At 50.0% G+C, this 14,746-nt stretch overlaps 1 protein-coding gene across 3 annotated transcripts in view; it reads right to left on the reverse strand.

Annotated features, from left to right (window-relative positions):
* The window catches only part of KDM5A (lysine demethylase 5A), a 937,903-nt gene that overhangs the window by 101,322 nt on the left and 821,835 nt on the right, over window positions 1-14,746 (reverse strand). The gene's annotated exons all lie outside the window — the stretch shown is intronic.

Raw genomic sequence — 14,746 nt, forward strand, 5'->3', positions numbered from 1 at the left:
GGATCGGCCTGAGTGATCCGTCCTTTTTGGGAATGAGAAAATACAGGGAGTAAACCCCTGTTCCCCGTTCTTGCAATGGAACGAGCTCTATCGCCCCTTTTTGCAGCATGATTAGTACTTCTTGCTGCAACAAGGTCAAGTGCTCGTCGGACATAGCACGGCCTCTTGGCGGTATGTCCGGTGGAATGGACGTAAGTTCTAGACAGTACCCGTACTGGATAAGAGACCTCACCCACCTGTCCGTGGTGATGGACCTCCACGCCGGCAGGAACTGCTGTAGTCTCCCCCCGACAGGTGTTGTGTGATCGGGGGGAAGTGACAAGACGTCACTGCTTGTTGGAGGCGGTGGACCTGGAGGCATTGTTTCCACGTCCTCTGCCCTTGATATTATTGCCTCTGTAGCCACCCCTGCCCTTGTTGTTGTTATACGAGGACTGGGTGTTACCCTTGTAGTATTGCGTGGTCTGGGGTGCCTGGCCTCTTGAGGTGCCTCTTGAATTGGAGCGGCGAAAAGAACCACCCCGAAACTGCTGACTTTGTAAAGCCCCCATAGACTTGGCAGTTTCGGTATCTTTCTTCATTTTTTCTAGGGAGGCATCCACCTCAGGGCCGAACAGATGGTCCGGATTCACCGTCTGACCCAGTAATGTGGTTTGTATGTCGGGCTTGAACCCAGAAATTCGAAGCCAGGCATGGCGTCTGAGTAACACGCTTGTATTGATAGCCCTGGAGGCAGTGTCTGCTACATCTAGGGCACATTTGATGGATGCATTAGTAATGAGTTTACCCTCCTGAATGAGCATCTCCCCCGCCTCCTTGTATTGGTCAGGCAAGTGTTGTAGGATGGCCTCTAATGTGTCATAATGGGCCCTATCATAACGTGCAAGCAGGGCTTGGGTGTTAGAGATCCTCCAGATGTTTGCTGCCTGTGCAGCAATGCGTTTGCCTGATGCCTCAAAGATCTTCGACTCTTTGTCTGGGGGAGGAGCATCACCAGTAGTCTGCGAATTCGCCCTTTTTCGAGCGTTGGACACCACCAGGGAGTCCAATGGCAAATGTCCCTTAATATACGTGGGATCCGTGGGCGCTGCCTTATACTTCCTGTCGATGCGAGGATTGACCACCCGCGCCCGGGTGGGCTCCTTGAATACCTCCTGTGCATGCTTCAGCACCCCTTTGAGCATAGGTAGCGTCTTGACTTGCTTTTCGGCTACCGAGAAGGTGTCGACCAAGAAGTCCGCATCCACAGGGTCTGAGTGCAGTTCGACGTCATGGTTCGCTGCAGCTCTCTCTATTAATGCATTAAACGCCGCCGAGTCCTCCGTCGGGGACGTCTTCGTGGCGAAAAGTTGAGTGTCCTGACCTGACTGCAGGTCGTCCGTGTCGCCTCCTGCCGTCCAGGGCACCTGCTCCTCGTCCGGATCCGAGTACGCAGGATAGTTGTACTCGTCGTTTTCCTCGTCCACCTCAGGCACTGGGGAATGGGCCGGCGAGCGTTCCATGGCTTGTGGAGACAGAGGTTCCATCAGAGCCGAAGAGTCCGCAGAGTACTTTTTGCTCTTTAATGGAATCCTAAAGGGTTCCAATGGCGGCTCCGACGTAATCTTTCGTTTGAGGAGCGACAATTTTCCGGTGTTGGCGTCGATTGTCACCTCTCGACGTTCCTCCACCGCGAGCGGTTGGAGTCGAAGCTTCGATACCACCAAGGCAGCTTTCGGCGTCAATACTTCCTGAGAATGTCCGCTCTGCTTAGGCGCGAAGGCCTTCGGCGCCGACTTGGAAGGGAGGGTAAAACGGATGGGCGTTTGTTCCTTGGCAGGTTTCGGCGTGGGCCTAGGCACGACAGTGTCCTGGCTGGGAACCACAGTGGACTGTTGGATCCGCTTCAAGGATTCTCCCACCTTCTTAGTAAGGGATGCCGAGGGCTGAACTGTCTCGAGCGACTCTTCGTCTCCGAGAGCCCGGTCGCCAGCAGGCCTCTTCTTCGGTGCCGACGCCCCCTGGCCTGTCGCACCGTCGGCGTGACGCTTCTTCGAAGCCGTCTTCGGGTCCGCGACCCCTCTCGGTGCCGACGCAGCCGCGTCGGAAGTCTTCACCTTCGGTGCCGACCCCGAGGACTTCGGGTCGGCCATTTTGGCGCGGCTTTTTTGGTCGGCCATCTTGGCGTGGCTCTTCGAGTCAGCCATTTTGGGTTTCGTGGAAGTTGACGCCTCCAGAACCTTCTTTACCAACGCCAGTTTCGGTTTCGGTTTCGCATCCGAGGGTGCGGGACCGGTTGGCTTCACTTTCGGTTTCTTGCCAGAAATGTCCGTGACCGGGCCCGGAGGCGGGGACGTAGGACTTCTAGTAAGATCTCGGGTAAGGCCCGAAGGCGATCCCTCGACCTGGGCCGTATGACGGGGGGAAACCCCGGAGTCCGTTTGGGGATGCTCTTCCTCTGAGCTATCTCCCATCGCGGCACAAATCAGTTCGTCGTCCCCTACCTCACCGGAGACTTCGTCGCAGGCCTCCTCGTCCGCGTCGTAGGCCTCTTCTTCGGACGCGGGGCCAGAGTCCGACTCTTGTACGCCGGCCTCCTCCTCGATCGATTCCTGAAAGATGTCATCAGGTGGAGGTGCCGAAGCCGACAACTGTGCCTGGAGTCGATTAGCCCGGCGAATCTTCAAAGTTTTCTTACTCCTAAACTTTGAACAAGCCATGCAGGTGTCTTCACGGTGATCCGGTGACAAGCATGTGTTGCACACAGGGTGCACGTCGAGGTGCGAATATTTCGAGTGACATAGCGGACACTTCTTGAATGGAGTCCGCTCCATCGCAAATGCGTTAGTGTAGGCCCGTCCGCGTCGAAGCACGTGGAAGGGCAGTAGGAGATTGGAGCTGAGAGTCAGTAAGAAAACCCGAACGCAACTATACCGACGCCCAGCCTAAAGACCTTTTGGTCTCAAGTAAAATCGAACAACTATCGGTTCCGAAGGAGGGAACCGAAAACACATCCGAACCCTATGGCGGAAAAAAACAATCTGGGGATGGAGGCGATGCCCATGCGCACTGTAGTCCAGGGGAGGAGCCACCTATCTCGTGATACTTCGAAGACTCTTCCAGGACAACAATGTGCAATCATCCGGACCCAACACTAGGTGGCGGACTATGCACAGATATGAATTCAGCAGCCCACATGCCTCGAACATGCTTTTATTGCAGGTACTCTAAATAGAGATAGATGTTGTCTATTTTGTAAATATGCTGCAATTGCTGCTAGATGCAGGCGTATGGAAGAGTAAGCCAAATTGGACCTTTGTAAATGTAGAAGGAAGAAAATAATATTTTGGATGGAAACGTCCAAAGAAACAATGTGATTGTTGTTACAGTATATTGCAAATCGTTTCCACCTATCAGCATAGCATGCTCTGGTAGTGGGTCTTCTAGCTTCTTTAATTATATTCATACAGTCTGGTGGTAAGTTTAAGTAACCAAACTCTAAGACTTCAGGAGCCAGATCGCCAAATTCAGTTGGCTTGGTTCTGGGTGTCTTATTTCTCCATGGTTCTGTGTTAACAGGGATGGCGTGAGCCGTAATTTCTGACGTGGAGCCAATCAGATATCTAGTAGTGTGGTGAACCACAGTTGACGTGACCAGGTGGGGGCCACTAGTATCAGTTTGAGGGACTGTTGTCTGAGCTTGCGTACTACTAGTGGAATGAGTAGGAGAGGCGGAAAAGCGTACGCAAATCTGCCTGACCAGTTCATCCATATTGCATTCCCCTCCGACCGTGGGTGTGGAAACCTGGTGGCGAAGGTTGGGCATTTTGAGTTCTCGTGGGTGGCAAACAGGTCTATTTGTGGATGCCCGCACATTTGAAAGAATGGTTGAAGTACTTGTGGGGGCAACTCCCATTAGTGAATCTGTTGTGATTGACAACTTAACAGATCTGCTATCTGGTTGTGGATCCCTGGAAGGTGTTCTACTGTCAGATGTATGTTTTGAGGGATGGACCATCTCCAAATGTTCTGTGCAAGTTGGGACAGTTGCAGAGAGTGTCCCCCCCCCCCCCCCCCCCTGTTTTTGTATGTAGTACATGGCTGTCATATTGTCCATTCGGATTAGGACAGCTTTGTTTTGGACTTGTACCTGAAAGGTTTTGAGTGCTAGGAAAATTGCTAGCAGCTCTAAGTGGTTGATGTGGAACTGTTTCTGTTGATTGTTCCACTGACCCTGTGTGGTATAATGCAGGAGATGGGCTCCCATCCTGTGAGGGATGCATCTGTTGTGAGCACTATATGTGGAACAGGTTCTAGGAACGGCCGTCCCTTTGTCAAATTTTTGGTGTTCCACCACTGCAGAGAGCGATATGTACGGCTGTCTACCAACACCAGGTCTGTGAGCTGACCTTGAGCCTGATTCCACTGTTGTGCTAGACATTCTTGTAGTGGGCGCATTTGCAGTCTTGCGTGGGGAACTGTGAAGATGCAAGATGCCATCATCCCTATTAGTTTCATGAACACTCTGACTTGTAGAGAGTGCTGGCATTGAAAAAGGGAGACTACTTTGAATCCTGGCTTGACTGGGATACGCTAAAGCTACCGATGTGTTTATAGTAGCTCCTAGATATATATATATATTTTTGAACCTTTATTTGTAGTACAATCAGTTACAAGTATGGGCCTACAACCATCCCGGCCGGCCGCTAAACAGAGTTAAAGTGAAGCAAGCATTATGCGTGATTAAAGCAGTTCGGCCCCCGGGGGAAGAGATAACAGTGCGCAGCTTGTAATCATACACAACAGCTGAAAATCAGTATTCGAGAGGTTCATTTTTCAAATAAGAAAGTGTCGCACAATCGTACACAGTCCCGCAATAATATGCAAATCAGGGTATCAGCAAACAACAGTGATACGAAGGAGTCATAGGGGGGTGGGGGGCAAGATATACAAAGCAGGAGATAGGTGGGCACAGCCCCATCGGGTAGCAAGCCTAACCCCCGCCCCTCAACACCAAACAAACCGCAAAGAGCATGATCAACGACAACACTAAAAATAGCTCCTAGATATTGATGAACGTGCAAAGGTTCTAGGTGCGACTTGGTGTAGTTTATCGTAAACCCTAAGTTGTGCAGTGTTTGAATTGTTTGTTTTGTGTGTTGTGCACACTGGTTGTACGATCTTGCTTTTATGAGCCAGTCGTCGAGGTAGGAGAACACATGTATCTGTTGTCTTCTGAGATGTGCTGCCACTACTGCTAAGCACTTTGTAAACACTTGTGGTACTGTTATTACCCCGAATGGAAGGAATTGGAACTGATAGTGTTGTCTTTGTATGACAAACCTTAAATAGTTCCTGTGCGCAGGATGTATTGGTATGTGAAAATAGGCGTCCTTTAGGTGTAGTGTGGACAGAGAATCTCCCTGTTGCAGTAATGGGAGTACCTGTTGTAAAGTGATCATGTGAAAATTATCTGATTGTATGTAGTGGTTGAGTGGCCTGAGGTCGAGAATTGGTCTTAAAGTCCCGTCCTTCTTTGGAATTAGGAAGTACAGGGAGTAAACTCCTGTTCCTTGTTGCTCTAACGGAACTACCTGAATAGCATCTTTTTGTAGAAGTGCTAGAGCTTCCTGTTGAAGCAGAGTTATGTGTGCTGCCTGGGTGGTATGTTTGGGGTGGTTGCTGTGAGTTCTAGGCAGTGGCCATGTTGGATAATTTGTCTTACCCACCTGTCTGTTGTGATGGAGTTCCAGACAGGTAGGAACTGTGAAAGTCTGCCCCCAACAGGAGTGGAATGCTGTAGGGGAGGCAGAGGGAAGTCACTGTTTAGGAGTGGAAGAGGAGCGGTTGTTGTAACTACCTCTACCTCTTCCCTTGTTGTTATTACCTCTGTATCCTCCTCTAAAATATCCTTTATTACAGGAGGTCTGCGTGTGTGTTTTAAAAGATGATGTGTCTGCGTCGGTCTGCTTGGAGCCTCCTCTATAAGAGGAGCGGCGAAAGGAACCTCTAGTTTAGGGAACCTCTAGTTTGGGTGGATTGTAATGCCACCATAGACTTAGCGGTGTCTGTGTCCTTCTTCATCTTTTCTAATGTAATATCCACCTCTGGCCCGAACAATTGGTTCTGATTCAAGGGCTGGTTTAGGATGGAAGTTTGTACCTCTGGTTTAAAACCAGAGATGCGTAACCATCCGTGACGCCTGAGGATAACACTAGTGTTCACTGCTCTGGATGCTGTGTCAGCTACATCTAGTGCACATTTAATTGAGGCACTTGAAATTAATTTGCCTTCTTGTAAAAGTTCTGCTGCCAGATCCTTGTGTTGATCTGGTAGGTGCTCCATTAACTTTTCTAGTTGATCGTAATGAGCCCTGTTGTAGCGTGAGAGTAAAGCCTGTGTGTTTGCTATGCGCCATATGTTTGTTGCTTGTGCAGCAATTCGTTTTCCTGACGCATCAATAATTTAGGACTCCTTGTCAGGTAGGGGTGTGTCCCCAGAAGTTTGAGAATTGGCCCTCTTGCATGCATTTGACACTACCAAGGAGTCTAATGGCAGATGGCCCTTTATGTATTCTGGATCAGCTGGTGCTGGCCTATACTTTTTCTCTATTCTAGGATTTAACAACCTACACCTTACTGGATCTTTAAAAATCTCTGGAGCATGTTTAATGACTCCCCTAATCATTGATAATATTTGGGTAGACCTTTGTGACTGTTCGAAAGTGTCTAACAAGAAGTCCTTCTCAATGGCATCAGAGCGCATAGGAACCCCATGGTAAAGTGCAGGTCTGTTTAATAAATGATTAAAACCAATACTGTCCTCTGTAGGGGAAGGTTTTGTTGGGTAGTACTGAGGATCAGGGATGTCTGGTGCATTATTTGGTGCACATTATATGCATCATCATCCTTAGGGTATTCTGTGTTAACATCCTCATCTAAAGGGTATGTAGGTGGCTCTGGAACATCATCCCCCACACCCAAATCATACTCCTCATCGGTGTGGTGTGATGATGCAGGAAAGTGAATAGGAGAAGTTATAGATTCCACATATGGAGTAACAGGAGAGGAAGAAGGTGAAGGAGAGGAAGGGTGCATCGGAGAAGTTGCACAGTCCTTTTTGGCAGGGACCACAGGTGTAAGTGGTGTGTCTGCTGGTCTCTTTTTATAAGGGATTGCTTCCACATGTCCAGTTTTTGGATTAATATGGACCTTTTTCCGTCTAGGATCTGGTCTAAACAGTTCTTCCTCTTCTATAATCTTCTTCGGCGTCGATTTTTTCGGAGCAGATAGAGGTTGTTTAGTGCTTTTTGCCTTATGAGGAGTAGCCGAGTCTTTTGGCAATGTTTTCGGTACCGAAGGTTGTTTATCCTTATCTGGGGTCTTTGGTACCGATATTCGAGCTTTCGGCGTCGAGACAGGTTTTGCTGGTCCTGTGGCGCCAGAAAATGGCTTCCCCTCTTTGTTTTTTGAACCAGAAGGTTTCGGAGTCGAAGCTTTCGGGTTTGTTACAGGTTTTGGCTTCCGCACCGATGGTACTGGTGCCGAAGTGTCCTTGTCTTTGGGCGCCGAAGGGTGTTTTATCTTCGGTGCCGACAAGTCCTTCGGCGTCGAAGGATGTTTTGGTGCCAATGGAGGAAGTGTAACTGGCACATGGTGTTTCTTCGGTGCCGCGGCACCGGAGGGCGTATTCTCTTTCCTCGGAGCGGGGCCCGAAGGCGGGGCGTTAAAGGGTAAATGTCGGTCTCGACTGGGCCCCATGGGCGGAGTGCTGACCGTTGCCTTCTGTTTGGGTAATGTCTGTCGTGCAGGGGCAGATGTACTCACGGGTTGTCGAGACGGGATCGAATCGTCCGAATCCTCTGCCCCCGATATTATCTGGAGATCAAGCGAGTTCTTCCTCTGAGCCGAGTGGAGCCTCGTCCTCCGACATATCATCGATTGGATATTCGTCCTCGGAGACGTCTTCTTTGACGATCTCCTCTTCAAAGATGGCCTCCGGTGCTGGTGCTGATCTCCTCATTTCGTGTCGACGGGCCCTCCAATCCTGAATGGTCTTCTTCGAACGGAAGGAGGCACAGGCTGTGCAGGTCGACTCGTCATGTTCTGGCGAGAGACAGAGGTTGCAAACCTCGTGATGGTCGCTATGAGGGAATTTTGTTCGACATACCGGGCATCTCTTGATTGGAGTTCTGTCCATGAGGCGTAGGCCGCACGGCGCCGATGGGCCCAACGACCCGCGTCGACGCACCAGAATGTAGCTGCTGATGTCGAAAGTCTATTCGATGTCGAAAGAAGTTTGTTGAAGTTTCTCGCTTCGAAAAAGCAGCAAAAGTCTTTTTCTAGCCGGAGCGGAAAACTTTCATCCGAACCCAGTGGCGGAAAAAAACAATCTGAGGATGGAGTCGATGACCATGCGCAGTATTGTCCAAGGGAGGAGTCACCTATCTCATGACTACAAAAGACTTCTTCCAAGAAGACAACAACCTGCAATCATCCGAGCCCAACACCAGGTGGCGATCTATTGCTAAATGTAGGATCTGCAGCTCATATGCCTCGAACATAAGTTTTAAAAAAAACTTTATTTATAACTTTTAACCACAAAATGAGCGGTCCTATACAGAATCCTTCGAGACAATATCCATAGGCTTGTTTACATTTTTTACATTAGAGCCCGGTCACATAGCACAGACAAATACACTTTACATTATTCATGGCTTAGTCGTAGACACAGCTTCATATACGATTAAGGGGATGCGCGGACCTGCGCTCACATACTATCGTCACCATCTGTCTCAGCAGCCTGGTCACCTTCTGTCCTAGTTAAGTTCAACAATTCTCTACATAATTCGCTCCAAGTTGCTACATCCGCATCCAACCTTTCGTCTCTGTGGCAAGCTTTTATATGTAGTTCCTCCGCCAGTTACCACTCCCCCACATCGCTCAACCAGCTTGCAAAAGAGGGAGCCCGTTCCCCCATCCAGCAAATGGTAACCCGCCGCTTAGCCAAAACGAGCGCCAGCTGCAATAACTTGTTGTCCATTTTCCTCTACTTACGGTGCAGGACCAGCCCCAGAAGCACTGCTCAGGCTTCGCCTCCAACGCTATACCCACACTTCCACCTAGTCGTGCCACTACCTCAAGCCAATTCTGATGCACTTCCGAACATTCCCATGCCAAATGCATAAACCCAACATGAGTTCCATGACATGACATCTAGGACATTCACGTGAGTGGGAGGCATCAATACGATGGAGTCTCACCGGGGTCATATACACCCGCTGCAGGAAAATATAGCGCAGCAACTTGAACCGGGCGTTGCAGGACACGTTAGCATACATGCTCTGGCGCACTTCTTCTCCAGCAGCGGTACCTGAAGACTTCATTCCAAGCATCCCATGCCCTACGCTCCAAAGACCGAGTCTGCCGTACTTGCATTTTTATTTACATTTTTATACCAAGAACTATATTATCACTTAAATGTGCTTTTACACACAATCCTTTCCTAAGAGAGAAAATGCAGGTGTGGCATACACTTATCTGTGTTCAGTTTCTGGGTGTCTCCTACGGGCCTTAGGGTTGTAGGCGGCCAAGGTCCAAAGTACCACCAGCAGTTATTCGTTACGTGCACCTTGGGAGTCTGGTTGCAGTGGTGCTGGTTGGGTTCATAGCTGTGTGCGCTAGGCAGGTCGATAGAAGGGGGGCACACATAGAAACAGGCTGAAGAGGGTGACCTGGTGACAAGGCTGGAAGCTCCCAATTGGGGGCTCTGTTAACAAGGGTCATGGGGGTAAGGGGGCACAGCTGATGCATTGGTACTGGGCTGGGGAGCTCGGTGCATAGTGGCAAGTTTGGGTGAGCTCTGTGCGCCCTGGATTCTTGTGGTTGTGAGTCTCGCTGGATGAGCGAGCAAAATCAGGATAGCTGGGCCACTACGGAAGTTGGTATCCAGCTGCTTTATATTGGAGCCGTAGATGTACCGACTGGAACCTCATGGTCTCTGCTTGCTGCATGGGGTCTGGAACCCCAGGTATTGGTCCTTTCCGGCTCTTGTCAGTCCTGGTGTCCCCCTCAGTTGGTGGGGGGACAGATCTTACTTCAGGAGTGCAGGTTCCTCTTCCTAAGAACGTTGCATTGAGCTGGCCTGGGAACGACAACTCTGTAGACTAGACTATGCATTTCAGTGTCTGCAGAGTGCAGGGGATTAGCTCCTCTAATGGAAGGTAGATTGCTTGAAGATCTGCAATGGCTGGCAGTCTCCCAGGGTTCTTGGGAGCTGGGTAGCCACAGGACAAATCGCTGAGTTGCAAATGTCAAGACTTAGTGTGGCAGGCAGGGTTTGCACCAAAATGTTCACAGCAGTCTTCCAGCCACGCTTTTTGTGGCGGCTCTCAGTGTCCTTCTCTTTTTGTTCCGTCTAATCTAAACTCCTGGTGTCAGGGGTGCCGTCTAAATACTCAACTTAGGGGCATTATGGGAGTGACAGGGATTACTGAATGGCCTACCTACCATTAGGGTGTCTATACTTTCTGTATAACCACTTTCTGCAGGCGACGGGTGTGAGAAAGTGCCATCTTTCTTGCATTGGTATGCCCCCACTTTTTGCTGAACTGCTGATGTGCTTTGACTGAGTGTGCCCTGAGCTCCTGCCAACCAGGTGCCCAGGCCCTGCGTTCCTTCCCTAAAACTGTGTTGAACCTAAAACCCAATTGGCATCTCTGGCCACCTGCCAGCCCCTAGTAAATGGTACCCTAGGTACCCAGGGCATGGTGACCAGAGACGACCCCTACGGGCTGCAGCACTTACTGTGCCACCCTTAGGGGCCCTGTACGCTGACACCCACACACTGCTTTGCAGGCTGAGTGTCTAAGAACAGAACCAAACAAAGAGTCGACATGGCACAAATCCCTTTGTGCCATGCCCACAAGACCCACTGCCCTCAGTCACCCCTCTAGCTGAGTGCCCTATGCCAGTGGTGTAGGCACAGGTGCATGAGCCCTGTGCCCCTAAACTACCCAGGGCCATTCCTGGGTACTGTAAGTGCAGTGCTGCCATTAAGAGTATACGATGCTGGGAGGTTGACATTATGAACTCCACAGCACAATGATGGCCCCACTGAAGACTGGGAAGTTTGGTATCAAACATCTCAGCACATTAAACCTGCACTGTTGCCAGTGTGAGATTTAATGTAAAATGCACCAGAGAGCATCTTAGAGATGCCCCCTGAAACCTAACCTACAATCCACGTCTGGACTAAGAGGATGCCTAGGCTGCCCCACAGCAGACATGTTGCTGGACCCTTGGTTGGAGAGCCCCCCGCTCTCCTGGGCCTGCAACAATGCACATGCTGAGCGAGGTGCTAGGTCTCCTCCCCCAGGATGGGAAGGGGGAAGCTTCAAAGGCCTGCCAACTCTGTGAGCTTATCCAGAGCATTTGCTGTACCCAGCAACTGGCCCCCACCTGTTCTGACCGCCACTCCGGCAGGAAGACTGGCGGGAAATCCTATGTCAGGAAGGGGGAGTGTACCAGCCTGTGCCAACCCCACCCCTCAAGTGGGAGCGGTGATGTGAAGCACGACCCTGGGCTCCGGCCCCCCTCCCACAGGAGGGGAGCAGACTAGGGGGTGTACCCACCTCAGGACAGGGACCTATTGGTCCCTGCCCTTGCCCTACCTGTAACACCCCTAAATTCAGTATTTAGGGGCTCCCTGAACCTTCCTTCCATAGATCCCGATAAGAAAAGAAGAAAGAAGATCAAGAAGAAGACCCTCCGTGCAGCTGCTAACGACAGGACGACCCCAACTGATTTGGCCCCAGCTCTACCGGCCTTCCGATCCTTGAACCTGCTCCTGCTTAATCCCAGTGTCTCCTGCGGACAGCAACCTTAGGACCCCCGGAGGACCTGCCTGCCTTGACCCGCTTATAGACTTGGACTCCCGTAAGCAGAGGCTATGCTTCAACAACCATACCCCTGGTGCCAGCCAGGAAGCACAAGACCAACCCACTCTGCACCCGCCGTGCCCGAGTGATCCAAGACCATGAGGATGTCCCCCAGGCGAATGGGACCGGAAGTCAAGTGCCCAAAGACCCTCCTCAACGAACCAGTCAACGCCTGCAGCGCTAGAACCAGGGACCCCACCAACCACAAGCAGCCGAGGATATGATTCCCGACACCCAAAGACACCCCTGCACCCGGCGCCCCACTGCCCCCTGTGGCCGCCTTTGGGGTACTCACCTCTTCTCCAAGATCCCAACTTACCTCTCGAAGTCGTGGTGGCACCTGAAGAATCTCCGTCCCCGAGTCTGCAGCCTTTGTTCCCTTTTTAACTTTTCCATTGAATAACATTGGGCGTCCGACGGCTCAAAAGCACCCTGCACTAGCCGCCCGAGTGCCGCTGGAAGTGCAGCTACTAGCCTACTCTACTTCCCCACTTGCTCTGAGTAAGTGACCAGGAGCTCAGCTCCCACAGCCATGTGGCCTGCTTGCTTGCAACCACCAACCAAAGGCCCCCTCCCCTCCATTGGATAACATTGGGCCTAACTACCTCTGCACCCGGCTGCCCCGTGCCGCTGAGGGTGTACCAACTGTACCTACCTGACCCTGGGGGATCCCTGAGTCTATGCTCAGAGCCTTAACTTCACTGGTCGAGTCCTCACCAGGAAACCGATAACCCACTTTCTTGCCATATAACATTGACTTGTTTGCCTCGAAAAATCTTTAAAGTGTGAAGTTCTGAAACTCTAAAATATTCAGATAAAATCAACCAAATACCGAAGTATTCACCGGTGATCAGGAGAGAAGCCAGTACTGTACCTTGTAGCCCAGTAATGAACCGCAAAAGTAATCCTAATCGGGTTTACTAGTAACCTGAATTTTCTCTATAAGAATCCATTTTCTGCTTTTCTATGAAATTTCTTCTGTCTATTTTTGAAAACTTGAAATATTTCTTAAAAATCGTACCTACTACTGAAACGTAATTACTTACCTGTCTTAAGTAGAGACCCCAGTGCTGGACCTGGAAGCCCAGTATTGGTTCACAAAAGTAACAAGAACGTACTTTACCTGTAACCTGAATTTTCTCCCATTGGATAACATTGCTAGATTTTCACTGAAAAGTTTTTAAGTGTGAACTTTTGAAATACCTTTATATTCCTTAAAAATCATTGCAATAACCAAAACGTTTTTACTAAACTGTTTTCAGCTTAGACCCCAGGGCTGAATTTAGGATCCAGTCCTGGAATTACAAAAGTAATTTACAAAGTAAACAACTGCATTTTTGTAGAAAAACCCATTGAGCTCAATGTTAGATTGTGTTTAGAATTGTGTTGCTTACTGCAACCCCTGAACCTGTTGTGTTTACAAAGTTATTTCCTTTCTGCAAAGTAATTACCTGAGATCACTCCTAATTGAGAAAAGTATATTTTGATACTTGTTGGTTCTAAAAATAAAACAACTATATCTTTTGATAGAAAACAATTGGCCTGGAGTTCAGTCTGAGTGTGTGAAACCTTTTTGCTGACTGAGTGTGTACAACAAATGCTTTACACTGTCCTCTGGTACTCCTTACTGCGCGACCAAGCTACCACTTTTGAGAGTAAGGTCAGCCCTGACTTTAACCTCTGTTATACCTCTGGGATTGGTGGCTTCTATACACATTGTACCTTACTTTGGTCCAGTATATATAGAGCCACTTTCTCACAACGGGAATAACCCAGTCAGCGTAATTGTACCAAAAATAAGTGTGAGAAAGTGCCCTATTTCTTGCATGGTATTCCCCCACTTTTTGCTGAATTGCTGATGTTCTTTGACTGAGTGTGCCCTGGGCTCCTGCTAATCAGGTTCCCAAGGCGTACATTCCTTCCCTAAAACTGGCATCTCTGGCCACATGTTAGCCCCTGGTAAATGGTACCAAAAGTACCCAGGGCACTGTGATCAGAGAAGGCCTCTATCCTGACACTCACACACTGCCTTTGCAGGCTGCGTGTCTTGGTGCATAACAAAGTGAAGAGTCAACATGGCACACATCCCTGTATGTCATGCCCACAAACCACTGCCCTGGCATACATCAGTCACCCCTCTAGCTGGCTGCCCTATGGCTGTGGTGAGGGTACAGGTCCATGAGCCCTGTACCCCTACAGTGCCCAAGTCAATTCCTGGACAATGTAAGAGCATTAAGAGTACATGGTTCTGGGAGTTTGTCATTACGAACTCCACAGCACCATAATGGCTACACTGAAGACTGAGACGTTTGGTATCAAACTTCTCAGCACATTAAACCCACATGGATGCCAGTGTGGGATTTAATGTAAAACGCACAACAGAGGGCATCGTAGAGATGCCCCCTGAAACTCGACCAACTTCTAGAGACCTGACTGAGTTGCTGCTTAGGCTGCCACAAACATACATGTTTCTGGACCCCTGGGTCGAGAGCCTGCTGCTCTAGGGGGCCTGAAACAATGAACATCCTGGGACGAGGTACCAGGTCTCCTTCCCCAGGATGGGCTGGGTTCACCAGGATGGGCAGGGTTCACAAAGGAATGCGCCTTTGTGAACTTCCCTAGTCCGTTTGCTGCTTTCAGCAACTGGTCCCCACTGGTTCTACCCCCCCCACTTTGGGCGGGAGAGCCAGCGGGAAAAACAAGTGAGGGAAAGAGGTGTGCCCACCTCTGCCAACTCCACCCCTCGGGTGGGGGAGGCGAGGTGAAGCTCAAATCTGAGTCCCCGCCATCTTGAGGATGGGTGACCTGCCCAACCAGGGACAGGCTCCT

This window comes from Lissotriton vulgaris, chromosome 1_2, assembly GCF_964263255.1.
Source record: "Lissotriton vulgaris chromosome 1_2, aLisVul1.2, whole genome shotgun sequence".
Lineage (NCBI taxonomy): Eukaryota > Metazoa > Chordata > Amphibia > Caudata > Salamandridae > Lissotriton > Lissotriton vulgaris.